General features: G+C 40.5%; 1 protein-coding gene across 1 annotated transcript in view; it reads right to left on the reverse strand.

Moving 5' to 3' along the window:
• LOC115216800 (protein MIS12 homolog) overlaps positions 1 to 12125 on the reverse strand; it is an 83175-nt gene extending 71050 nt beyond the window's left edge. Inside the window, exon 1 of the mRNA XM_029786380.2 lies at positions 12032 to 12125. The gene's annotated coding sequence lies outside the window, so the exon portion shown is untranslated. The remainder of the gene's footprint in view (positions 1 to 12031) is intronic.
• Between the last annotated feature and the right edge of the window lie 13819 nt (positions 12126 to 25944).

A 25944-nucleotide genomic window follows, 5' to 3' on the forward strand; every position in this document is an offset into this window, starting at 1 on the left:
CAACCACTCCATGAGTGTAGTGGGTGCTTTTTACATGCCACCCGCACAGGTGCCAGACAGAGCTGGCAAACAGCCACGAACGGATGGTGCTTTTACGTGCCACCGGCACAGAGGCCAGTCGGGGCGCGCTCAGGAAAAATGAAAAAGTCTTTTACGTTTCAAGCCTACGCACTTTGGAAAGGAATAAGAGGTAAAAACAGAGAGAATGAAAAACACTTGTTGAGTTCAGTGGCCCAACATGGTGCATAGAGCAAGGCACCAAGCATCTTGGATGCAGACACACACCCACACCATCTTGAAGAATTCTTAGTCAAATCAATCAAGCACAGGATTTATTTGAAGTCTGGTACTTATTCTAGTGGTTTCTTTCACCAAACTGGTAAGTGACAGGGATAAGGGTCAAGCAGTGGTGGAGGACAAAAACACAAACTTCTTTCAGTTTATATCTACGAAATTGACTCAAGTTTTGGTTGGCCTGAGGTTCAAGTCCAAGACAGTCACTCAAGGTGCCACGGAGTGGGATCAAATCAGGAACAATGTGGTTAGAAAGCAAAGTTCTTACCACACAGCTACTGAAGTTTGATAAAAAAAAAAAAAAATTTTTTTTCAAATCCAACAGACCTTTGATCAAAACATCCAAAACCTGCCCATCTCATCCTTCTTTTAGGCAGTGCATCAAGGATCACATAATTTTAAATGCCCTTTACATTTCAAAATGGTACGGAATGATATTAAGAATTTCAGTGCTATTTCTGTCTGATCAAGCAATTAGTTTTACTGCTCGTTTATTATGCTGACAAAGTGAAATATCACGTCATCATTCAGGTTATATAATTCAATTTACCTGCTCTAAAGTGTTCATATTTAAATAGTCACAGTGGGTTGGTATTGAAAAGGTTAATAACATAATTGTCACCTCTATAATCACATGAGCATCAAGGCAGCTGATATCACACAATACATTTCTCTCTCTCTCCTTCCTGTTATCAAACCTCATCCACATGAAAGCTAAACAGCTCGGAGACGTTGGTAACTGTGTAACCCTCCCTCATCTGAGACTTGTCGTCAGTTCACAATTGTAGGAGAGTTTTCAATTTTCTTCAATAGCAGTTAAAATATCCAGAAAAATATACACCACCCGAAGATAATGAAGACCCCGTTATGCTGTCGCTTCTGTTGAATACAGCAGCCACATGCCATTCAAATAACACTTGACAGACAAATAGTAGTAGTATACTAGTTGTACTAAGCAGAGTGGCAAGATGGGGACAGGCACATAACTGTCCTAAATACTCCATAAAAAGATGGCATAATGATGATAGAGGTATGTGGGGCCTGACGATAGGCAACAATAATGACACACTAATCTAGACAACAACACTTAAAAGTCAAACGTTTGATAAATCTTTATATATAAAAGTGAGGTTGTGTGCTGTCTGTCTCCTACGATTTAGATTCCTAACTACTCCCACATTTTGCGGTGCAGTTTAACCAAAAGCGGGTATCTTATAGTCGTGATTCACATCAAGCCCTTCTGGGTATTAGCGCACGTCTACGATTTAAAAAAAAATTTACCATCATTAGCCCCCATTTTTAATGCATTTTTTTGCTATGATATAAGGGAAGTAACTCTCTAAAAATGCTTATATAGTTATTTCCCTTACAAACCCGAGTAACGCCGGGCGATACTGTAGTTCATTAAAAGCCTCACTATCTCTTCTCCCATTGTTCTCGAACTGACAAGTATTAACCAGCACCAACCCCAATTCTTTAGTCTTTAACTTGTTTTAGTCAGATTGCAACCGTGCTGGAACACCGTCTTCAAGGGTTTAGTTCAGGGGTTCTCAACCACTTTTTATCTATGACTGCTAGTTTATTCTGGTGGACCATGTTTAAGAATTAGTTTTCTAGATGCTTCTTCCAAAATTCCTATTGTTTTTCACACATTAACTTCTGTAGTTTGAAAAATGCAAGACAGAGGAAGAAACCTGGCTGTTTCTTGAAATGATCTCAAATGAAGTAGAGAAGACCTTAGGTTGGTTGATATCAAAGTTTAAAGGTATTTTTTGAATGAAATATACAAAAGAAACATGATCTGCAACGGACAGTGTGTGCTGAATGATGGAAAAGCATTTGATGAGAATGAAAGACACCAAAAGCAGCAACAACTGATATGAGAAAAGCTGAGGATGTCAGACCTTCGAGACAAAATGAGGCTGGACTCTAATAAATGACAGCATTGGGAGGGGAAAAAATAGACATTAAGACAATGATGGAAGTTGATTTCACAATCATTATTGAATTCTAAAGATTATAATTAACTTGATAGCAGACAACTTCAAAGATGTTATAATTGTGTGTGAATTTGTAATGCAAATGAAGACCATCAATATTCATCAGAAACCAACATTCTATATATATATATATATATATATAATATATATACAGACACACATTATATATCGTCAAAACAGGCCTAAATGTCTCGAAGCAAGAGATGAGAAGAGTTGAAAAGCGAGTAAATTAAGTAGGAACTGGCATGGCTGGGTAAAGTTTGCTTCCAAATTACATGGTTCTGGATTCAATGCCACTGAGTCTTGTACTACGGCCACAGGCTGACCAATGTCTGGCAAATGGATTTCATAAACAGAAACTGAAGGCCCATTGTATGTATGTGAATGAGAACATGTAAGAGTTGTCGGTACCGCATCAACACCTGACAGCTGGCATTGGTTTGTTTATGTCCCTACAACTCAATGCTTCAGCAAAGGAGGACAATAGAGAAGTACAAGGCATTAAAATTAAAAAAAAAAAAAAAAAGGTAGGGGTTGATTTCTTTGACCCTTTAAGACCGTGTCTCATTGTGACTGCTGTCCAATAAATGAAACCAGTAAAAATTAGGTGGGTGTACGGATAGCTGCAAGAGTTTACTTTCAAACTACATACCAAATTCGGTCCCACCGCACTACTACTATTGACATGAAGGTGACCAATGCCCTGCAAGTCAAACTTCATAAACAAAACAAGCCCATTATATACCTACACTGGCTCATCATTTAACGTCCACTCACCATGCTGGCATGGATTAGACAGCTTGGCTGGAACTGGTAAGCTGCACTAGGGCCCCGTCCATATGTGGCTTGGTTTCTAAGGTTGGATGCCCTTCCTAAAACCAACCGCTCTAAGAGTGTAGTGGGTGCCTTTTATGTGTCACCAGCACAGAAGCCGTTACAGTTTACTCTAAGTTATTTTAGATTAAAACCTTCCAGCAAAATTTCAAATTTATTTATGCTCTAAACCCTTAATAGTAACGAAGCTAAATTACTAATTTCTTCATAATATTCAAAAGTAATCAAAACAAAAGCAGTGTATTTATGCCAACAAAAGAGTTAAGCTTCCAGTAAGCAGCAGAACACTACTTCAATGGCTACAGGGCTTAATGCTTGGATCTTAGTACATACAGGGCTAAAGCCAAATTTAATGAGAGAGCATAAGACAGAAAGGAGAGATGCAGAAGACAAGCAGAAGATTAAATTTGAGTCAAATCAAACTAAAATTAGATCAAGCTAGACAAACACATATGATCAAAACAGGTAACCAATGTTCAATTGCCACCTGAATATCATAATTTTGCTCATCACACTCTATTAGTAAGTTAACACAAGTGTGATGCTCAGCCCATTTGCCGCTGTTCTTGCTTAGACCAGGTTACCATACAGGCTAATACTAAGGACCTACCTATCCAGAACATATTTAAAGAGCAGGAGTGGCTGTGTGGTAAGTAGCTCGCTTACCAACCACATGGTTCCGGGTTCAGTCTCACTGCGTGACACTTTGGGCAAGTGTCTTCTATAGCCCCGGGCCAACCAAAGCTTTGCGAGTGGATTTGGTAGACGGAAACTGAAAGAAGCCCGTCGTGTATATATATATATATATATATATATATATATGTGTGTATGTTTGTCTGTCTGTGTTTGTCCCCCTAGCATTGCTTGACAACCGATGCTGGTGTGTTTATGTCCCCGTCACTTAGCGGTTCGGCAAAAAGAGACCGATAGAATAAGTACTGGGCTTACAAAGAATAAGTCCTGGGGTCGATTTGCTCGATTAAAAGGCGGTGCTCCAGCATGGCCGCAGTCAAAATGACTGAAACAAGTAAAAGAGTAAAGAGTATATTTTGAGGAAAATTTTGTTTGCTCATGATTTTGTAGCTAACTCTTATATTGGCAGCTTCATTAGGATGACTACAATGCAGTCATACAACCAGGGTCTATGTAAGATTTTTAGAGATCCGTGCAACAAAAAAGTAAATTGAGAATCCACAATAGCATTTTAAAGGCCCTTTGTTTCAGTCATGTGACTGTGGCCATGCTGGAGCACCGCCTTTAGTCGAAGAAATAGACCCCAGGATTTATTCTTTGTAAGCCTAGTACTTATTCTATCGGTTTCTTTTGCCGAACCGCTAAGTTACAGGGATGTAAAACACACTAGCAATTCTCATTTTGTACATGACAGAAATTGAAAGCTGACAAAACAATAATGTCAACATTGCAATGATAATGTGTGTTTTAAACATTTAATAATTGAAAAATAACCACAAAATGAGTAAACAACACGCATTTTGTAGTTTTAAGCATTCAATATGCATTTAATGTGAAAAGAAAGATACACATTTTGTAGTTTTAAGAGCAGAAAAAAAATAACCCCAGAGTAAACAGCTAATTCTGTTTTTCGTAAACACTTGGTTTATACAGGAGAGTGCCAACACTTGTTACTATGGAAACAGGCATCTACTTTTGATTGGCTAACATTACCCAAAATTTGCAAACTTTAAAAGCAATTAACTATTTATTTATTGATTTATGGTGAAAATAAATTTCATGTCAATAATGAGCAAACAAAACTACATCAGTTGACCAAATTTGAAATCAGTCGGAACAAAAATTGAAGAAATTGAAAAGTGGCAGTGAAACAGAAAATATCCAAAACAGTTAAAGTTTAGTGACAGAAATTGCATATGGCTGCAAAAACAATGCCTCTATAATATATACCGTAAACCCTCGAGTATAATCCGCATATTTTCCCCAAAATTTAAAGGTCAAAATCCCTAGTGCATACTATATACGAAGTTAAAAATGAAAAACATTTTCTAAGCAATGTCCGAGTCTATTTGCTGTCCAGCAATGTTTATTCAGATGCATTTTGTGATGTCGGGCACGAAAATACCTTAAGCTAAGCCTGAAAGCAATGAAGTCATAAAACAATCATCCATAACTTGCAGTAAGCAACATTTATTAAAATAAAAGTATTCAGAACACAGAATAACATGTAACAAAAGCAATTTGAAAACATATTTACATTCCCATATAACAGTTAAGAACATCACCATTATTGTATTACGCATGCACGGAAGTGTTTGTTTGACTAGGTGCTGCTGGCTTAATTACACACGACTAAAGTTAGAGAAGGGGTGCGTATTATGCACAAGGTTTAGATTTTTTATAAGTACAGCCCCCTAAAAATCCCCTGCGTATTATACTCAAGGGTGGACTACACTTGAGGATTTACAATATGTGTAATCTTTGCTTGCAGGAGAAAAAAAAAAAATCTTTGAATGAATATATAATGGCAGTTGGGGGTGTAACAGGATCTGGAGTCGGTATCACTGGAGGGGTGTCCGATCTGATCCCGTCACATTCAATTTTAGTTAAATATAACAGACGAAGTCAGGTTATCTGGGAAAGACAGCAAATGTTTATTACTCGTGATGATGTAGATCTGGTGTACGTATTTCTGACGGGAACCGACAGCCGAATCTGTTGCATTGCATCTTGTTGGTTGGTCGAAGTGATTCGATGTGGTCCGCTGCTAAGTTGGTGTGTAGTCGTCAAAGACTACTTGTACGCGTCCGTTCACGAGGGCTGCCGAGGCCAGAAAGGCTGAGTGAGCGAACTGCGCTTAGGGGTCAGTTTCCCGCACATGCGCATGGGGTAAGACTTCCGGTGGCCAACCGGAAGTAATCCCATTCTGCGCAAGCGCACTGAACCTTACACAGCAGCATCACTACAGGGGCATTCCCAGTTTCTGTAAAACTGATTTACACTCACTGGCCATAAGTTGAGTTGAGTTTGTAGCGGAATATGCCGAATTGCAGCCCATTGGGATTGAACCCTGTACCAAGTGGTTGCAGAGCTAACCTGTTAACCACACAGTCATGACTAAGTTCTAAAAGTGTTTTGGTTTGCTGGTATTGATATTTGTTGGTATTAACTTGCTTTCAGTTAAATGTGTGCAAGTGATCTTCACAAGAGAATTTAAAAGAACATAGAGGTTAATAATGGTATGAAAAATGGTTGCAGAATTATGATATTGCAATCATTTATCATTATAGGATCGAAATATTGGAAATCTATTAATTGATCACAATAAATATAGTTATCTAATTTGGTAATCATATTTTTACTGATACATTTAAGACAACAAAATAGAAAATAAACAAATGTTCTATTTTTTTTTTTATATGGTTACCTTATCTGAGTCCAAGAGTCGTAGCTGTAACAAATGGGGTTATAAATGACTAACACCACTTTATTTCATTGGTAATCTTATTTAATTAAGCCCAGGAGCCATTGCGGTAGTCTTCCACTGTTTACTGCAAGCTTAACCCTTTTGTTAGCATAAATTCATTGCTTCTGTTTTAATTTTGAATGTTCTGAAGCTAGTAAAGTAACTTCATCAGTATTAAGTTGGGGTTTGGGGTATAAATTGGAAAGAAATTTTGCTGAAAGATTTTTATTTTAAAATAACTTTAAACCCTTTAGCATTCAAATCACTCTGTCAAACATAATGCTTGTTTATTCACATTGTTTTGAATTAATCAGGGCATGGGCCGATGCCAGCGCTGCCTCGACTGGCAGCACATAAAAAGCACCATCCGAACGTGGCCGATGCCAGCGCCGCCTTGGCTGGCTTCCATGCCGGTGGCACGTTAAAAGCACCATCCGAACGTGGCCGATGCCAGCGCCGCCTTGGCTGGCTTCCATGCCGGTGGCACGTTAAAAGCACCAACCGATCGTGGCCGATGCCGGACCCCCTGGCACCTGTGCAGGTGGCACATAAAAAGCACCCACTACACTCGCGGAGTGGTTGGCGTTAGGAAGGGCATCCAGCTGTAGAAACTCTGCCAGATCAGACTGGAGCCTGGTGCAGCCCCTGGCTTCCCAGACCCCGGTCGAACCGTCCAACCCGTGCTAGCACGGAAAACAGACGTTAAACGATGATGATGATTGTCTCCTAGATTTGAGATTTTGATGATGTGATACTCTTTTACTTGTTTCACTCATTTGAATGCGACCATGCTGGAGTACTGCCTTTTAATCAAGCAAATTGATTCCAGGACTTATTCTATCGGTCTCTTTTACCGAAACGCTAAGTTACAGGGGCATTAACACACCAGCATCGGTTGTCAAGTGATGTTGGTGAGACAAGCACAGACACACACACACATATATATACATATATACACCAGGCTTCTTTCAGTTTCAGTCTACCAATTCCACTCACGACTCTTTGGTCGGCCCGAGGCTATAGTAGAAGACACTTGCCCAAGGTACCATGCAGTGGGACTGAACTGGGAACCATGTGGTTGGTAAGCAAGCTACTTACCACATAGCCACTCCTAACTGTACAGTAAATGTAGACTTATGGTACAAATACACAAAAACCAGAAGTGGCAATATATCAATCCACTATGACAGGGGTTCTCAACCATTCTTTTTATCTATGGAATCCTTTGATGACTATTTTCTGGTGGACCCCCTACAAACTAGTTTTATAGAAACTTTTTCAAAATTCCTACATTGTGTTTCACATGTTAATTTGTGTAGGCTGAACAATGGAAGAATGTGAGTGAAAGAAACTTGACTGTTACTTGTAATACATACAACTAAAGCAAAGATTGTTTTCAGGCATAGAAGTGGCTGTGTGGCAAGTAGTTTCCTCACCAACCACATGGTTCCAGATTCAGTCCCACAGCGTTGGCACCTTGGGTAAGTATCTTCTATTATAGCCTCGGACCGACCAAAGCTTTGTGAGTGGATTTGGTAGACGGAAACTGAAAGAAGCCCATCGTGTGTGTGTGTGTGTGTGTATATATATATATATATATATATATATACACACATATATATGTGAATATTCTTATTCTAGCAGCTACACTTTCAGAGCATCCACTCCCGCTACTGACTTGGTCCCCATAGGTAACAGAAGCTATCAACTACTTGTAGTTTTTCTCCTTGGAATGTGACAGCTGTTCTCTACACATTTTCAGGGTTTATAGCACCTGAGCATTTGCCACATACAAAAACAATCTTCCCAGTTAGCCTTCCTTTGATATTGCTGCACCTCTTATGTGTCCATAGCTTACACTGGGTACAGCTTATGTTGTTTCTACCTACGCTTTTCCTACAGATCGAGCAGGGCTATCTTCCTGAAGGGATTTGTGGTTTGTCTGCCTACTTATTAAGACTGGTTTTAGCTAGGTTGACTCTAAGGCCCTTTGATTCTAATCCTTGCTTCCACACCTGAAACGTTTCCTTTAGTTCTGATAGTGACTCAGCAATTAGAGCAAGATCATCAGCAGAGGAGCTCCCAGGGACATCTTGTCTTGAATTCCCGTTATTGACTGGAGGACTATGATGAATAAGAGGGGGCTGAGGACTAATCATTGGTGGACCTCTACCCTGAATTCTTCACTGTACTCATTGCCAACCCTCACCTTACTGACAGCATCCCTGTACATGGCTTGTACAGCTCTCACTAACCATTCATATATCCCTAGTTTCCTCGATCACCAGATAAGGGATCAAGAGACCCTGTCAAAGGCTTTCTCCATGTCAACAAAAGCCAGGTACAGAGGTTTATCTTTGGCTAGGTATTTCTCTTGCAGCTGTCTTACCAGAAATATAGCATCAGTGTTGCCTTTCCCTGGCACGAACCCAAACTGCATCCCATCTAGACTGACTCTCTCTCCCTAATTAGTTGGACTATGACCCACTCCGTGACCTTCATTACCTGATCCAACAACTTGATACCTCTGTAATTATTTGTATCTAAAGCGTCACCTTTGACTATGGTGCTGCTACACCAGTCATTGGGTAGGACTCCTTCGTGTATCACCTGGTTAACTATACAAGTGACTAGGCTATAGCCTACACCGCCAGATATTTTGAGCATCTCTGCATTGATTCCTAATGAGCCAGGAGGGCCTTCCCTGTCTTCATACCCTTACTCTTTTACTTGCTTCAGTCATTTGACTGCGGCCAGGCTGGAGCACCGCCTTTAGTCGAGCAAATCGACCCCAGGACTTATTCTTTGTAAGCCCAGTACTTATTCTATCGGTCTCTTTTGCCGAACCGCTAAGTGACAGGGACGTAAACACACCAGCATCGGTTGTCATGCAATGCTAATGGGGACAAACACAGACACACAAATATATATATACATATATACGACAGGCTTCTTTCAGTTTCCGTCTACCAAATCCACTCACAAGGCATTGGTCAGCCCGAGGCTATAGCAGAAGGCATTTGCCCAAGATGCCACGCAGTGGGACTGAACCCGGAACCATGTGGTTGGTAAACAAGCTACTTACCACACTACTAAAGTACAGTCAATTCGGATAGCTGGTCCCTTTGTTGGGTCAGCATTCGGCAGACTATTTCTTCCATTCATTCTCTTTATTTAGCAACTTAGGCGCAGGAGTGGCTGTGTGGTAAGTAGCTTGCTAACCAACCACATGGTTCCGGGTTCAGTCCCACTGCGTGGCATCTTGGGCAAGTGTCTTCTGCTATAGCCCCGGGCCGACCAATGCCTTGGGAGTGGATTTGGTAGACGGAAACTGAAAGAAGCCTGTCGTATATATGTATATGTATGTGTGTGTCTGTGTCCCCCTAGCATTGCTTGACAACCGATGCTGGTGTGTTTACGTCCCCGTCACTTAGCAGTTCGGCAAAAGAGACCGATAGAATAAGTACTGGGCTTACAAAGAATAAGTCCCGGTGTCGATTTGCTCGACTAAAGGCGGTGCTCTAGCATGGCCGCAGTCAAATGACTGAAACAAGTAAAAGAGCAAACCTTTCATAGAGGTGTCTCCAAACTTTCTGCTTCCCCTCTGGCTAAATAAACCCGTGATAAACCAAGCGAGACGGTACGAGGTGGTTAAACATTCAATTCGATAGTTTCCGTGAGCACGTGTTGTCTTGCCAACCGTCAGTTGACGAATCGGTACGTGCATGTGCTTCGTTATAACTACACTCCACAACACGTGCTCACGGAATCTATCGAAATGAACGTTTACAAATTTCAAGTCAAGACGAAACATCACCTTGTATTCTTCTGAAGGTGTTTGAATAAAAACAGTTTAGGTAAAGGTACCATCGTGTAGTCATGGCATTTTTAATGCCTGGATGATTAGTGCTGACCTGGAGAATGACTAGATGGCCACTCAGACTGCAAGAAATAGCAACTAAATATCATTCAAATAAAACTCTGCGGTCAGAGTTCTGATCGAATCACTATTTAACTTCCTGTAACTTTTAATTTCTTGGTATTTTCGGGAATTTTTTTGTGTATTTGAGCTCTACACACCAACTCGTACGATAAACAAAAAGAAGTGTAAATAAAGAATACGTAAACCCGATATTTAGGGTTGGGTTTAGGGTTAAGCTTTTACGTTACCCCGAAAACACGAGTGGTGTACGTATTCTTTACCTCGGCCGCCACCCAGATTTTCTTTTCCCAACTCATAAAATCTAAAACTTCGGCTTTCTTTTGTTTCTACATCAAAATTTCTTTTATTTTATCACCGATTAAAAACACAGTCTGTCATTTGTCTTTATTTATAATTTCAAAATTATTTTTTAAATCCTTTAAAATCCTAATTGAAAAAGTTTTAAAAGATTCGCGCAAGCACACCATGCGGGCGGTCAATTTTCTGTTTTTATAATTAATTCGTATTGATACAACTATTAAGAATAAAGTGAAAATACTTTATCTGTAATTATAAAATAAATTAATGACGCATCGAAGCCGTTTTGTGTTGCAAATAAAAAAAAAATAAAAAATAGTCAAAATTCCTTCAAACCAAAACCTACAACTTTAATTAATTAAATAAATACATCGTCAAAGTTTCTTTGATACGAATCCAGAAGAGAAAAGTAAATGCTGGGATGTTTAGACAAAAATAAATTACGACATTACGAAAACGAAATTTTTAAGAGACACACACACACAGTTCTATATACACCTGTTCTATATACACCAGTTCTATACACACATTCTATATACACCAGTTCTATATACATCAGTTGTATATACATCAGTTGTATATACACACGAAGTTCTATACACAGAAAGTTCTATATACACCAGTTGTATACACACACAGTTCTATATACACCAGTTGTATACACACAAAGTTCTATATACACCGGTTCTATACACCAGTTCTATATACACCAGCTGTATACACACAAAGTTCTATATACACCAGTTGTATACACACAAAGTTCTCTATACACCTGTTCTATATACACCAGTTGTATACACACAGATCTATATACACCAGTTGTATACACACAAAGTTCTATATACACCGGTCCTATACACCAGTTCTATATACACCAGCTGTATACAGACGCAGTGACGTGTGCAAGCTTATATTTTGAATTCCTTTAACATTTCCCTATTTCTTTTCCTAAATCATCCTCTTTTTCCTAAATATATCTTTTGATATTCCTGATAATGAGGAAGATAAAAAAAAAAAGAAAATAATGACATCATCAAATATTAATTAAGATTTCTCGAGTCCTGAGAAAAGCTCCATTTTGTATTGCAACATCGGAGAATTATAAGTAAAAATTATTAAAGGAAAGTTAAAGATGTTTATAAAAACACAAATGAGGACTAAAAGAACGAATGTATGTATATAATGATGTATATATATCCGATATAGAGGGACAACGAAACTTACCTCAACTTTCCAAAACTTTCCCGCCTGGGAGTGAGCAACTTCTTTAATTACACAACGAAGATACGAAACTTAGACATTGAGGCATAAATATAAGAGTATATATGTATATATAAGAGTATATATATGTATATATAAGGATATATATGTATATAATGTTTGTTATAAATAAAGTATTTACGTACTTAGTTTAAAAAATCAGAAAAATTCATTTACATCTTTATAATTGTAATTAATTATAACTTTAGTACGTATTTGGCCGAAGTTTCGAATCCTACTATTCTTACTGATTAACTTTTACATTTATATATTTATTTATTTATTCATTTATTTATTTCTCCTCTCTCTCTCTCTCTCTTTCACACTCACATGCTCACACACACACACACACACACATACACTCACACACATACGCGCGCGCGCGCACATACACACGTACACTCACACACAGACACACATACATACACTCACACACATACATACATTCACACATAAACTCAGGCACACACACACATACACTCACACACAGACACACACACACACACACATACACGCACACACAAACATAAACACACACACGCACACACACACATACACTCACACATACACTCACACACACACACACACATACACTCACACACATACACTCACACACACATACACTCACACACAGACACACAAACATACACACACACGCACACACACACACACACACACACACACACAAAGAACATTAATTTTTGCCGACCAAATTCACTCATAAGGTTTTTGGTCCTCATGAGACTATTAGACAAGGGTGCCCTAAGGTACAGGTATCACACAGTGGGATTGAACCTGAAAGCTATGTGGCTGGGAAGCAACCAGGTTCTTTTTCTTTTCTCTGCTATTTCAGCTTGACAACTGGTGTTGGTATGTTTGTGTCCCTGTAGCCTAGCAGTTTGGCCCAACAGACCAATAGAATAAGTACCAAGCTTACCATCTAGGTGATTGTTTACTTTTAGAATGACATTGTAGGGCATGTGCAAGAGGCAAGATCTGGCCAGTTTGAACATAAAATAGGCAGAATATTTTGGGTGGATATGGCTGGTTTGAATGCCAAAGGGTTACAAAAAAGTAAGTCCTGGGGTTAATTTGTTAGACTAAAAAACCCTTCAAATTGCAAACATAGTTGTGTGCCAAGAAGCTTGCTTCTCAACCACATGGTTCCGGGTTCAGTCTCACTGCATGGCACCTTGGTCAAGTGTTTTCTACTATAGCCTCAGGCTGACCAAAGCTTCGTTAGTGGATTTGGTAAACAGAAACTGAAAGAAGTCTGGCACCTGTGCTGGTGGCACGTAAAAAGCACCCACTACACTCATGGAGTGGTTGGCCTTAGGAAGGGCATCCAGCCGTACAAACATTGCCAGATCAGACTGGGCTGGTGCAGCCTTCTGGCTTCCCAGACCCCAGTTGAACCGTCCAACCCATGCTAGCATGGAAAGCGGACGCTAAACAATGATGATGATGATGATGATGATATATACACACACACACACAAACACATACATACGTACATATATACATATATATATGTATATACATACATATCTGATCTGGCAGAGTTTCTACAGCTGGATGCCCTTCCTAACGCCAACCACTCCGCGAGTGTAGTGGGTGCTTTTTACGTGCCACCTACACAGGTGCCAGGGGGGTCCGGCATCGGCCACGATTGGTTGGAGCTTTTAACGTGCCACCGGCACGGGAGCCAGCCAAGGCGGCGCTGGCAACGGCCACGTTCGGATGGTGCTTTTTATGTGCTACCGGCACAGAAGCCAGTCGAGGCAGCGCTGGCAACGGCCACGTTCGGATGGTGCTTTTTATGTGCCACCGGCACAGGTATCACAACTACTATTTCCATTGATATTTATTTCGATGTTCATGTTCATGTACTTGACTCAACAGGTCTCCTCAAGCACAGCGGGACGTTCTGGAATCCAGGGTACTTTGAATGGGCAGGGGCTATGCGGAACTGATGCAGGAAGCAACCCGGGTCTTTGCAGTCACAGCATATCTCCAGAGATCTCGGTCCTTCGCCATTGCCTCAGTGAGGCCCAACGCTCTGTAGTCATGCTTGACTACCTCATCCCATGTCTTCCTGGGTCTACCTCTCCCCCTGATACCTTCAACTGTTTGGGAGTGGCACTTCTTCACACATCTCTCCTCATCCATCCGCAGTACATGACCATACCATCGCAAGTGTCGCTCTTGCACACCACATCTGATGCATCTTATGTCCAGCATTTCTCTCAGGGTGCTTACACTCTGTCGTGCATGCACACTGACATTACACATCCAGTGGATCATGCTAGCTTCATTTCTTTCAAGTCTACGCACGTCCTCTGCAGTCACAGCTCATGTTTCACTACCGTGAAGCATGGCAGTTCGCACACATGCATCATACAATCTACCTTTCACTCTGAGCGAGAGACCCTTTGTTGCCAGTAGGGGTAGGAGCTTTCTGAACTTTGCCCAGGCTATTCATATTCTAGTGGTGATACTCTCTGAGGATCCACCTCCACTACTAACTTGGTCACCCAGGTAGCGGAAACTATCAACTACTTCTAGTTTCTCCCCCTGGAGAGTGATGGAGTGTTTATTGTCCCTGTGCATCTGCTGCACATGAAAGCTATCTTATCAGTTAATTTCCCTTTCATGTTGCTGCACCTCTTATGCGTCCATAGCTTACATTGGGTGCATCTTATGGAGTTTCTACCTACACCTTTCCTACAGATCGAGCAGGGCCACCTGCCCGAGGGTGTGTGTGCTGAGTTCGCCTTTCTGCTTACTGTAACTTTGGTCATTGCTACATTTACTCTAATATATATCTATACATGCATACATATATATCTGTGTGTGTGTCTTTGTGTCTGTGTTTGTCCCCTACCATCACCACTTGATAACTGGTGCTGGTGCGTCCCCGTCTCCATAACTTAGCGGTTCAGGCAAAACAAAATGCTAGAATAAGTATTAGGCTAAAAAAGAAATAAGTCCTTGGGTTGATTTGTTCCTCTAAAACCCTTCAACACAGTGCTCCAGAATGGCTACAGTCAAACGGCTGAAACTAGTAAAAGACTGAAAAAAAATAATGGAGGTGGATCCAGCATGGACACAATCAAATGGTTGAAACAGGTAAAAGAAAAAGATACAAAAAGATTTGTTTGCAAAGTCTTGAAGGGAGTGAAGCTAGCATGCTCTGCTGGATGGGTAATGTCAGTGTGCATGCATGACAGAGTGTAAAAAGAGGAAAACCGGGTAGAAGAGGCATCAGATGTTGTGTGCAAGAGAGAAGACTGCACTGGTTTTGGTCATGTGATGCATATGGATGAGAACAGCTGTGTAAAGAAGTGCCAAGCCCTAATTTTAGTGGCGGGGGGGGGGCTGTGGAAGGGGTAAACCCAGGAAGATGTTGGACGAAGTGGTAAGAAAGGATCTTCGGATGCTGGGCCTCACTGAAGAAATGACAGAAAGGATCTTCGGATGCTGGGCCTCACTGAAGAAATGACAAGGGACCAGAAGATAAGGCGATTTACTGTACTTGATAAGGTGAATCAAGCTAAGTAAAATCGCTATCTCCCACACATACAGGCTAGTCCTTTCAGGTGCTGGGGCCACTTAAAAAGTACCCATGCTGGTGTTGTGTTAATGCACCCATGCCGGTTGCATGTAAAAAGCAACCGGCACATTCTGTTAAGTGGTTGGCATCAGGAAGGGCATCCAGACATAGAAACCATGCCACAATAGACAGTTGGAGTCTGGACAGCACCCTGCTAGCCAGCTCCATGTCAGACCATCCAGCCCATGCCAACATGGAAAGCGGATGTTAAACGGTCAAGATGATGGTGTTGCAGTCCACTGATGACCAACTGCAACTTGAATTTACACCACTCATCTTTAGTCCTTCTGTTTCAGTCCACAGAATTCAGCAGCTCCTACAGTCTATCGTATTTGCTGACATTAATCTCATTGGAAATACTAAACTGATTCATTTTGATTATCCCTTTCGATACCAAACTGGCTGAAACTGCCTCTAGCTCTGTAGTACCGATGTCTTGTTTTCATAAGTTTTGAATTAAAATCTTCCATCAAACCTTAGTCACAATTTATGTTCCTAACATTAGCTTAATGATGATTAAGTTATTTTACTAAATACTTTGTTATATTTAAAACTAGCAGTATCGCCCGGCGTTGCTCGGGTTTGTAAGGGAAATAACTATATAAGCATTTTTAGAGAGCTTTAGCCAAAAAATAGCAAAAAAAATGCATTAAAAATGGAAAAAAAATTATGGTAAATTTTTTTTTAAATCGTTGACTCATCGTAGACATTTTTAGAGAGTTACTTCCCTTATATAATAGCGAAAAATGCATTAAAATGGAAAAAAATGATGGTAAATTATTTTTAAAATCGTAGACTCATCGTAGACGCGCGCTAATACCCAGAAGGGCTCGATATGAATCCCGACTATAAGATACCCGCTTTTGGTTACACTGTGCCAAAGATCATGGTAACAGTGTTCAAGTCTATCCTGGGAAAGGTGGACAGGATAAGAAGGGCCACCAGTTCCTATATAGATGATATATTGGTAGATGAGACCATAATGTCTGCCACAGACATTAAAAGTCAGCTCAAGAAGTTCGAGCAGATTGTGAAGCCAATGGTTGGAGGAGCTGCAAAATCTAAACACTAATATTTCATATATATATCATCATCATCATCATCATCATTTAACGTCCGCTTTCCATGCTAGCATGGGTTGGACGGTTCAACTGGGGTCTGGGGAGCCCGAAGGCTGCACCAGGCCAGTCAGATCTGGCAGTGTTTCTACAGCTGGATGCCTTTCCTAACGCCAACCACTCCGAGAGTGTAGTGGGTGATTTTATGTGCCACCGACACAGGTGCCAGACGAGGCTGGCGAACGGCCACGCTCGGATGGTGTTTTTATGTGCCACCGACACAGGTGCCAGACGAAGCTGGCGAACGGCCACGCTCGGATGGTGTTTTTATGTGCCACCGACACAGGTGCCAGACAAGGCTAGCAGACGACCACGCTCGGATGGTGTTTTTATGTGCCATCGACACAGGTGCCAGACGAGGCTGGCGAACGGCCACGCTCGGATGGTGTTTTTATGTGCCACCGACACAGGTGCCAGACAAGGCTAGCAGACGACCACGCTCGGATGGTGTTTTTTATGTGCCACCGACACAGGTGCCAGACGAGGCTGGCGAACGGCCACGCTCGGATGGTGTTTTTATGTGCCACCGACACAGGTGCCAGACAAGGCTAGCAGACGACCACGCTCGGATGGTGTTTTTTATGTGCCACCGACACAGGAGCCAGATTAAGCTGGCGATCGGCCACGATTGGATGGTGATTGTTACGTGCCCACTGCATGGAGGCCAGTCGGTGCGGTACTGGCTACGGCCACGCTCGGATGGTTTTCTTGTGTGCCACCGGCACTGGTACCACAAAGATACAAATTCCATTGATGTTCATCTATTTTGATTTTGTTTGATTTTTTTTTTTTTTTGATTTTCACTTGCCTCAACAGGTCTTCACAAGTGTCACAAGAAGGAAGGTATGCACAGGTGGACTGACTACGTCCCAGGTAGGGGCCACGGGTTATGGCCTGACTAGTCTTGCCGGGTCTTCTCACGCACAGCATACTTCCATAGGTCTCGGTCTCTAGTCATTTCCTTGGTGAGACCTAAAGTTCGTAGGTCGTGCTTCACCACTTCGTCCCAGGTTTTCCTGGGTCTACCTCTTCCACAGGTTCCCTCAACTGCTAGGGTGTAGCACTTTTGCACACAACTATCTTCAGCCATTCTCGTCATATGACCATACCAGCGCAGCCGTCTCTCTTGCACACCACAACTGACGCTTCTTAGGTTCAACTTTTCTCTCAAGGTACTTACACTCTGACGATTATGAACACTGACATTACACATCCATCGGAGCATACTGGCTTCATTTCTTGCGAGCTTACGCATATCCTCAGCAGTCACGGCCCATGTTTCACTACCATGTAGCATGGCTGTACGTACACATGCATCATAAAGTCTGCCTTTTACTCTGAGTGAGAGGCCTTTTGTCACCAGCAGGGGTAAGAGCTCTCTAAACTTTGCCCAGGCTATTCTTACTCTAGCAGTTACACTTTCAGCACACCCACCCCCGCTACTGACTTGGTCTCCTAGGTAGTGGAAGCTATCAACTAATTCTAGTTTGTCTCCCTGGAATGTGGTAGAAGTTGGTCTCTGCACATTTCCAGTGTTTATTTCTCCTGAGCATCTGCCACATACGAAAACTATCTTCCAGTTAGCCTACCTTTGACATTGCTGCATCTCTTATGTGTCCATAGCTTACACTTGGTGCACCTTATAGAGTTTCTACCTACACCTTTTTTACAGATCGAGCAGGGCCATCTACATGAAGTCGTTTGTGGTTGGTCCACCTTCCTACTTATTAGGACTTTGGTTTTGGCTAGGTTGATTCTAAGGCCCTTCGATTCTAATCCTTGTTTCCACACCTGAAACTTCTCCTCCAGTTCTGATAGTGACTCAGCAATTAGAGCAAGGTCATCAGCATAAAGGAGCTCCCAGGGGCATCCTGTCTTAAATTCTTCCATTATTGCCTGGAGGACTATGATAAATAGGAGGGGGCTGAGGACTGAACCTTGGTGGACCCCAACCTCTACCCGGAATTCTTCACTGTACTCGTTGCCAACCCTCACCTTACTAGCAGCGTCTCTGTACATGGCTCGCACAGCTCTCACTAACCATTCATCTATCCCTAGTTTCCTCATTGACCACCAGATAAGGGATCGGGGGACCCTGTCAAAGGCTTTCTCCAAGTCAACAAAAGCCAGGTACAAGGGCTTACCTTTGGCTAGGTATTTCTCCTGCAGCTGTCTTACCAGGAATATAGCATCAGTAGTACTTTTCCCTGGCACGAACCCAAACTGCATATCATCTAAGCTAACACTCTCTCTAATTAACTGGGCTATAACCCTCTCCATAACCTTCATTACCTGATCCAGCAGCTTGATGCCCCTGTAGTTATTTGTATCTAGGGCGTCACCTTTACCTTTGTAGCAGTTGACTATTATGCTGCTACACCAGTCATTGGGTATGACTCCTTCGTGTATCACCTGGTTAACTATACGGGTGACTATGCTATAGCCGACACTACCAGATATTTTGAGCATCTCTGCAGTAATTCCTGATGGGCCTGGGGCTTTCCCTGTCTTCATGCTTCTAATTGCCTTAGCTACCATGGAACTATCAACTCGGATAGCTGGTCCCTCTGTTGGGTCAACATTCGGCAGACTCTCTTTATCCCATTCATTTTCCTCATTCAGCAACCTTTCATAGTGGCGTCTCCAAGCTTCTCTCTTTGCATCCTCATTTAGCGCAAGTGAACCATCCTCCATGCGAACACATTTCTCTCCTACCACCTCACGATTCTCTCTCACACACTGTCTTGCGACACGAAATACCTCAAGTCTTTCATCCTCACGGCGCAGGACATTGGCAAATTTTCTCTTATCTGCTTCCCCTCTGGCTAGATAGACCTGTCTCCTAGCTTCCCTTCTGGCAGTCTGATACACTTCCCTGCTACCACCGTTCTTCCAGGCCTTCCAAGCCTGTTTCTTTTGTCTAATAGCCCTGTCAACAATATTGTTCCACCACCACGTTATTTTGGGTCTTAAGGGGACTTTGCACCAGCCACAGATCTGGTCAGCGGCTTTCAGCAGGTTGTCCCTCAGAAAACGTCCAGTTGTCTTCTACCCCATGTGTAGCTATACCCCCTTCCACTTCGTCAAAGGCTTCAAGTAACATATCTCTAAATCTCTGCCCATTCGCAGGGTCTTTAAGCTTCCAGACCCTTCTTCTCCATGTTGGTCGTCTTCTAGTCGCCCTCTTAGTCCTGATCCTAAAGTCACTTACTACCAGTCTATGTTGTGGGGTGCATTCTTCGCCTGGGAAGGTTTTGGCATTTATAAGCAGCCATCTTTCCCTTTTTCTGGCAAGGATGTAGTCGATTTGGCTAGTATGCCAAATCGACTACATCCTTGCCAGAAAAAGGGAAAGATGGCTGCTTATATATATATATATAATATATATATATATATATATAATATATATACATACATATATATATATATATATATAATATATATATATATATATATATATAATATAAAAATGGCACAAGAACACAAAACATCCAGACAGACGATACAAAGAAAACAATGATGGGTCATTTGGGGTTTTCTTTCCTCAGTCGACTTCCAGATTATCTTTGCAATTTTGGCTAGTTATACTCGAGATTGCTCCAATCTGGCCTGCTCCAAGAAAAAACTAAACTAAGAGCACTTGATTCCTAGGAAGAAAGGAGCAAATGTATTCGAAAACAAGGACGGAAAAAAGCGGAAATTGGTACACAAATACAAATAACAGGACATTAACAACAGGTGTCTTTCGACTAAGGACAAATTAAGCTGGTGTGTATGGAAGTAAAGCCTTACATCAGGGACATAAGACTTGACAGGCACAGGGAGAAATATAGATGTTGCACGGATGGTAGTTGAACCAAAAATGAAAGGTCAGGCTTAGCCAAACACTGGTTACTTGGGGAGAGAAGAGAGAAAGACAGAGGCCGATGGACAGAAGAATTAAGGAGGGGCAAGAAAAAAATGAAAGGGACAGAATGAAGTGAAAGAAGAGGGAAAGTGAGCATGAAGAGAAAAGCTAGGAAATGTGAGAGAGGGGAAATGAAAGAACGAAGAGTGGAATGAACAAAGTAAGTGTGAAGGGGATTAGAGGAAGAAGGAAAACATGAAAGAGTAGAAAGAATAATTCAAAATTTAGATATATATATTTACATATAAGAGACCAAAGTGTACATACCTTGTGCCTGTCAAAACTTATGTCCCTGCCGTAACGCTTTACTTCCATACACGCCAGCTTAATTTAATTCATCCTTAGTCGAAAGATACCCATATTTGTGTACCATTTTTCCGTCCTTGTTTTCATATACATTTGCTGCTTTCTTCCAAGGAATCTAGTGCTCTTAGTTTAGTTTTTCCTTGGGGCTGGCCAGATTGGAGCAATCTTGAGTATAACCAGCTGAAATTGCAAAGATAATCTGGAATTCAACTGAGGAAAGAAAACTCCAAATAACCCGTCCTTGTCCCATTTTTGTATTTTTTATAAATAAAAATATAGCAGTGTACCTATACTTTGGTCTCTTATGTAAGTATATATATATATATATATATATATATATATATATATATATATATATATATATATATATATATATACATATATATACATATATATACACATATACATATATATATATGTATGCATGTGTGTGTGTATGTATGTATGCACGTGTATATATTCCTTCTTATCCTGTACATATAATACCAAATAAAAATAATAAATATTGAAAATTAATACTAGACTTTTGAGATGAAATTCCTCAAAAATCCTAAAACTAAAATAAATATAATGTTTAACAAGAAAAAGAAAAATAATAGAATTATAAGTTGTTACTTACTCTATTTAAAAAGCAAATTTAGAAATTAAATCTTTGCTAGTATAATTGAGTCAGCATTGAACAAATGTAAATTGTTCGGCATTTCAAGCAATACAACTGTACATCTGAGTTAGATATGCATTAATAGTGCCAGTTTGTTTAGTGTTCCTTCTGGTAAGCAATAATCTTGGCAATATTTTTCATGTTGTTCCAGGCCATATTTCACAGAGACAACAGCTCCAAGCTTTGAAAGTTGAATTTTATTTCTTAAATCTGTTTTGATAACATTCATGCTATGAAATAAACTTTCTACCTCAGGCGGTGATCTGGCAGAAACGTTAGCATGCCGGGCGAAATGCGTAGCCGTATTTCGTCTGCCGTTATGTTCTGAGTTCAAATTCCGCCGAGGTCGACTTTCCTTTCATCCTTTCGGGGTCAATAAATTAAGTACCAGTTACACACTGGTGTCGATGTAATTGACTTAATCCGTTTGTCTGTCCTTGTTTGTCCCCTCTATGTTTGACCCCTTGAGGGTAATAAAGAAACAGAAATAAGCTTTCTACCTCAGTGTTTGCATTAGGCAATATCAGGGGATTAAGGTTTAGTACTGCCATATCTCAAAAGGGAATATACTCCAATAGTAATTTCTGTCTAAAATTTTCCTGGAATTAGTAGTCTTGATTAACTGACCCAAATAAAACTGCCTTTGGTTCAATGATACAAAACTCCCTTCTCAGGCATGGCTCGTAAGTGCAGGCGTGGCTGTGTGGTAAGAAGCTTGCTTCCTAACGACATGGCTCTGAGTTCAGTCCCACTGTGTGGTACTTTGGGCAAGTGTCTTCTACTATAAACTCAGACCAGCCGAAACCTTCTGAGTGTATTTGGTTGAGGGAAACTGTGAAAAGCCATCACGTGTGTGTGTGTGTGTGTGTGTGTGCGTGTGTGTGTGTGCGTATGTGTGCGTGTGTGTGTGTGCGTGTGTGTGTGTGTATTTGTGTGTCTTTGTGTGTGTCTTTGTGTCAGTGTTTGTTTGCCACCACCGCTTTTACAACTGGTGTTGGTGTGTTTACATCCCTGTAACTTAGCCATTTGGTGAAGAGATCGATAGAATAAGTACCAGGCTTAAAGAAAAAGAAAAAAAATGTACTAGAGTTAATTCATTCGACTAAAAATTCTTTATGGTGGTGCCCCAGCATGGCCACAGACTACATGTATATTATACATTATGCACACACATACACACACACACATACAAAATTGTCAAATAGAAATAACTATTTGACCACAAATATTTGAGTCTTCTAAGTTATACCAATGAATAAGGAATTCTATAAATGTGTAAATATATGCAAAAACCAGATGAAAGGGAAACTTCCTGGATGCATTTATGGATCACATTTGAATCTGATTACAATCAGTTTAAAAAATTATAAGTTATAATTCTATTTTGATAATAGAATTATAACTCTTTTATAATAATACTAGCGGTATCGCCCGGCGTTGCTCGGGTTTGTAAGGGAAATAACTATATAAGCATTTTTAGAGAGTTATAGACAAAAAATAACCAAAAAATGCATTAAAAATGGAAAAAATATTATGGTAAATTTTTTTTTAAATCGTTGACTCATCGAAGACATTTTTAGAGAGTTACTTCCCTTATATAATAGCGAAAAAATGCATTAAAATGGAAAAAAATGATGGTAAATTTTTTTAAAAATCGTTGACTCATCGTAGACATTTTTAGAGAGTTACTTCCCTTATATAATAGCGAAAAAATGCATTAAATTGGAAAAAAATTATGGTAAATTTTTTTTTTAAATCGTAGACTCATCGTAGACGCACGCTAATACCCAGAAGGGCTCGATATGAATCACGACTATAAGATACCCGGTTTTGGTTAAACTGCACCGCAAAATGTGGGAGTAGTTAGGAATCTAAATCGTAGGAGACAGACACACAACTTCTCTTTTATATAAAAAGATTTTAGAGAAAAGACATTAATTTATTCTTTAATTCAGTAATCTATTTTATGCATCGTAGTTTAGTCAAAGCTGGATTTTAAAAGGCAATTAAAGCAAAACCGGTTTTCATGTTTAATGGTTTCGTTAATTGCATCTCACATTGTATATACTCAGAAAACTATATGGAACGTTGTGATTAATAAATAAACCCTCGAAATCAATATAAACTATGAATTTATTATCTCAAGCAGTGCGTTTGCAACCAGCATGTATCAAAGGGAACTAATTATTATATTACGACAAGAGTAGCTTCCCTTATATATCGCGCACTTCATTTTTGATTAATATTTTCTTTGCTTTCTCCAACAGAGTTAATAAATCGTCGGAAAGCGGAGCTTGAAAGATTAACTTTTATTTTCTTCTGGCGAATAAAATAAAGTATCAGTCAAATACAGGGTGGGCCAGAAGTTACGCACTAGATAAATTCAATATACTCCAAAATTGTCACCATAGGCGTAGGGTGGCTGCGTGGATAGGCGTAGGGTGGCTGTGTGGATAGGCGTAGGGTGGCAGTGTGGTAAGTAGCTTGCTTACGAACCACATGGATTTGGTAGACGGATTTGTGAGTGGATTTGGTAGACGGAAACTGAAAGAAGCCCGTTGTATATATGTATGTATATATATGTGTATGTTTGTGTGTTGTGTTTGTCCCCACCAACAACGCTTGACAACCGATGCTGGTGTGTTTACGTCCCCGTAACTTAGTGGTTCGGCAAAAGAGACCGATAGAATAAGTACTAGGCTTCTAAAGAATAAGTCCTGGGGTCGATTTCCAAGTAAATGAGTAAATGAGAATGAGTATGCTTCAATTAACAAAAAATCGAATAAAATAAAATGATGATGAATAGACACGGATTTGTACATAAAGAACAAAATGAATAGTAATAATAATAATGATAATAATAATGATAATGGCTTCAGATTTTGGCTCGAGGTTAGCTATTTCGGAGCAGTGACGTGGCTGGTCAGATGATTACATCGATTCCAGTGCTCTATTGGTACTTATTTTATCGTCCTCGAAAGGATGAAAAGCAAAGTCGCCCTCGGCGGAATTTGAACTCAGAATGTAACGGCAGGCGAAATACGGCTACGCATTTCACCGGCGTGCTAATGTTTGTGCCAGCTCGCCGCCCTATGAAATACCGTTTAGGACATATGAAATACCGTTTAGCATTTCGCCCGGTGTACTAACGATTCTGTCTAATAAGATGTTATACGTTTTGGTGCGTGTGTTTTGGTGTCCACCCTGTATAGATATCGATGGCATCAAAACCTCACGCGCCATCTTGAAATTTCAGACGTTGTTCCCTACATTCGAAACACTTATAATTGTATCCTCAACTAGGATGTCATCCTGGAATTATATGAATCGAGTGCTGTATTCGACATGTTGTTTGCTCTTTTTCTCTCCTTCAGAACATTAAAAGACGAAATTGACCGAGTGTGATCTGAATTCATGATGAACGGTAAATGAATATGATTACGTAGGTTTTCTAACATTTCTCTCATAGACGACATTTGTTAAGTTTAATTGATACGAGGAGAGAGGAATCTAACGCTAATTGATGATGTCATTTAGAGTTTCACCTTATAAAGGGCTGGTTGTCGCTAATGCAGTCCATCACCGGTAGAAATTAGCAATTCAAGGTTCCCAGCACAAGTGTGGAAATTTAAGCAAAGTTAAAGCATCGGCTTACCTGAAATATTAACGTTGATTTAAATATTTGTGTCTTCTACCGTGTCTTCCCTCTTCCGGCCCCACATTCTCCTCTTTCAACAACTTTACTTCGTAGCTCTTCCAAATCTCCAAACTAAAAGCTTATGGGCAAAGTGAAATGCATCGCCCTATCTCCCATTCTGCAGTCAATTTGAACAACCAGCCCCCTCTGTTGGGTTTACTCCGAAAACATCCTCTTTTTCCTATTCATTTCCTTCGATTCCCGAGTTCGCTTCCCAGCGGCACATTGTGTTCTTGAGCAAGACAACTTATTTCACATTGCACCAGTCCACTCGGCTGGCAAAAATGAGTTGTACCTGTAATTGAAACGGGCCACCCTTGTTACAGTCTGTGTCACGCTAAATGTCACAGACACCTTCGTTAAGGGGACGAATGTTTGTGGGGTGCTCATTAACTTGCACGTTAATTTCACGATCACTCTGTTCCATTCAATAGATCAACTGGAACTCTCGTCGTCGTGACCGACGGATTGCTAGTTATGTATGTATGTATGTATGTATGTATGTATGTATGTATGTATGTATGTATGTTTGTATGTATGTGTGTATGTATGTATGTATGTTTGTATGTATGTGT

This window comes from Octopus sinensis, linkage group LG10 (assembly GCF_006345805.1).
Source record: "Octopus sinensis linkage group LG10, ASM634580v1, whole genome shotgun sequence".
In the NCBI taxonomy this organism is placed as follows: domain Eukaryota; kingdom Metazoa; phylum Mollusca; class Cephalopoda; order Octopoda; family Octopodidae; genus Octopus; species Octopus sinensis.